Raw genomic sequence first — 3,665 nt, forward strand, 5'->3', positions numbered from 1 at the left:
ACCTGGGCTCCTTTGCAAGTGCAATAGCTCCAGTGTTGTCACAGAAGAGCTTGATCGGCCCCGACGCATTGGGTATGACTCCTAGGTCGGTGATGAACTCCTTCACCCAAATTGCTTCATGTGCTGCCTCCGAGGCTGCCATGTACTCCGCTTCACATGTAGATCCCGCCACGACGCTCTGCTTGCAACTGCACCAGCTTACTGCCCCACCATTCAAAATATACACGTATCCAGTCTGTGACTTAGAGTCATCCAGATCTGTGTCGAAGCTAGCGTCGACGTAACCCTTTACGATGAGCTCTTCGTCACCTCCATAAACGAGAAACATTTCCTTAGTCCTTTTCAGGTACTTCAGGATATTCTTGACCGCTGTCCAGTGTTCCTTGCCGGGATTACTTTGGTACCTTCCTACCAAACTTACGGCAAGGTTTACATCAGGTCTGGTACACAGCATGGCATACATAATAGAACCTATGGTTGAGGCATAGGGGATGATGCTCATCTCTTCTATATCTTCTGCCGTGGTCGGACATTGAGCTGAGCTCAATTTCACACCTTGTAACACAGGTAAGAACCCCTTCTTGGACTGATCCATATTGAACTTCTTCAATATCTTATCAAGGTATGTGCTTTGTGCAAGACCTATGAGGCGTCTCGATCTATCTCTATAGATTTTGATGCCTAATATATAAGCAGCTTCTCCAAGGTCCTTCATTGAAAAACTCTTATTCAAGTAGGCCTTAATGCTGTCAAAGAGTTCTATATCATTTCCCATCAAGAGTATGTCATCTACATATAATATGGGAAATGCTACAGAGCTCCCACTCACTTTCTTGTAAACGCAGGCTTCTCCATAAGTCTGCGTAAACCCAAACGCTTTGATCATCTCATCAAAGCGAATGTTCCAACTCCGAGATGCTTGCACCAGCCCATAAATTGAGCGTTGGAGCTTGCACACCTTGTTAGCATTCTTAGGATCGACAAAACCTTCCGGCTGCATCATATACAATTCTTCCTTAAGGAAACCATTAAGGAATACCGTTTTGACGTCCATATGCCATATTTCATAATCATAGAATGCGGCAATTGCTAACATGATTCGGACGGACTTTAGCTTTGCTACCGGTGAGAAAGTCTCATCGTAGTCAACCCCTTGAACTTGTCGATAACCCTTAGCGACAAGCCGAGCTTTATAGATGGTCACATTACCATCCGCGTCTGTCTTCTTCTTAAAGATCCATTTATTTTCTATGGCTCGCCGATCATCGGGCAAGTCAGTCAAAGTCCATACTTCGTTTTCATACATGGATTCCTATCTCGGATTTCATGGCTTCTAGCCATTTGTCGGAATCCGGGCCCGCCATTGCTTCTTCATAGTTCGAAGGTTCACCGTTGTCTAACAACATGATTTCCAAGACAGGGTTGCCGTACCACTCTGGTGCGGAACGTGTCCTTGTGGACCTTCGAAGTTCAGTAGCAACTTGATCCGAAGTTTCATGATCATCATCATTAACTTCCTCTCTAGTCGGTGCAGGCACCTCAGGAACATTTTCTTGAGTTGCGCCATTTTCCGGTTCAAGAGGTAACACTTCATCAAGTTCTACTTTCCTCCCACTTACTTCTTTCGAGAGAAACTCTTTCTCTAGAAAGGATCCATTCTTGGCAACAAAGATCTTGCCTTCGGATCTGAGGTAGAAGGTATACCCAATAGTTTCTTTAGGGTATCCTATGAAGACGCATTTTTCCGACTTGGGTTCGAGCTTTTCAGGTTGAAGTTTCTTGACATAAGCATCGCATCCCCAAACTTTTAGAAACGACAGCTTAGGTTTCTTCCCAAACCATAATTCAAACGGTGTCGTCTCAACGGATTTCGACGGAGCCCTATTTAAAGTGAATGCGGCAGTCTCTAAAGCATAGCCCCAAAAAGATAGCGGTAAATCGGTAAGAGACATCATAGATCGCACCATATCTAATAGAGTGCGATTACGACGTTCGGACACACCATTACGCTGAGGTGTTCCAGGCGGCGTGAGTTGTGAAACTATTCCACATTTTCTTAAGTGTGTGCCAAATTCGTGACTCAAGTATTCTCCTCCACGATCTGATCGTAGGAACTTGATTTTCCTGTCACGTTGATTCTCAACCTCACTCTGAAATTCCTTGAACTTTTCAAAGGTTTCAGACTTGTGTTTCATTAAGTAGACATACCCATATCTACTCAAGTCATCAGTGAGGGTGAGAACATAACGATATCTACCGCAAGCCTCAACGCTCATTGGACAGCACACATCAGTATGTATGATTTCCAATAGGTTGGTTGCTCGCTCCATTGTTCCTGAGAACGGAGTCTTGGTCATTTTACCCATAAGGCATGGTTCGCACGTGTCAAATGATTCATAATCAAGAGACTCTAAAAGTCCATATGCATGGAGCTTCTTCATGCGTTTGACACCTATGTGACCAAGGCGGCAGTGCCACAGGTATGTGGGACTATCATTATCAACCTTACATCTTTTGGTATTCACACTATGAACATGTGTAACATTACGCTCGAGATTCATTAAGAATAAACCATTCACCATTGGAGCATGACCATAAAACATATCTCTCATATAAATAGAACAACCATTATTCTCGGATTTAAATGAGTAGCCATCTCGAATTAAACGAGATCCCGATACAATGTTCATGCTCAAAGCTGGCACTAAATAACAATTATTGAGGTTTAAAACTAATCCCGTAGGTAAATGAAGAGGCAGCATGCCGACGGCGATCACATCGACCTTGGAATCATTCCCGACTCGCATCGTCACCTCGTCCTTCGCCAGTCTCCGCTTATTCCGCAGCTCCTGCTTTGAGTTACAAATGTGAGCAACTGCACCGGTATCAAATACCCAAGAGCTACTACGAGTACTGGTAAGGTACACATCAATTACATGTATATCACATATATCTTTCGTTTTGCCGGCCTTCTTGTCTGCTAAGTATTTGGGGCAATTCCTCTTCCAATGACCACTTCCCTTGCAATAAAAGCACTCAGTCTCGGGCTTGGGTCCATTCTTTGGCTTCTTCCCGGCAGCTTGCTTGCCGGGCGCGGCAACTCCCTTGCCATCCTTCTTGAAGGCTTTCTTACCCTTGCCCTTCTTGAACTTAGTGGTTTTATTCACCATCAACACTTGATGTTCCTTCTTGACTTCTACCTCTGCTGATTTCAGCATTGCAAATACCTCAGGAATGGTCTTTTCCATCCCCTGCATATTGAAGTTCATCACAAAGCTCTTGTAGCTCGGTGGAAGCGACTGGAGGATTCTGTCAATGACCGCGTCATCCGGGAGATTAACTCCCAGCTGAGTCAAGCGGTTATGTAACCCAGACATAGTGAGTATGTGCTCGCTGACAGAACTATTTTCCTCCATCTTACAGCTGAAGAATTTGTCGGAGACTTCATATCTCTCGATCCGGGCATGAGCTTGAAAAACCATTTTCAGCTCTTCGAACATCTCATATGCTCCATGTCTCTCAAAACGCTTTTGGAGCCCCGGCTCTAAGCTGTAAAGCATGCCGCACTGAACGAGGGAGTAGTCATTAGCACGTGTCTGCCAAGCGTTCATAACGTCTTGGTTCTGTGGAACGGGTGGGTCACCTAGTGGTGCTTGTAGGACATA

The sequence above is a fragment of the Triticum urartu genome, chromosome 7A (genome assembly GCF_056163025.1).
Source record: "Triticum urartu cultivar PI428250 chromosome 7A, HENAU_Tu73, whole genome shotgun sequence".
NCBI lineage: Eukaryota > Viridiplantae > Streptophyta > Magnoliopsida > Poales > Poaceae > Triticum > Triticum urartu.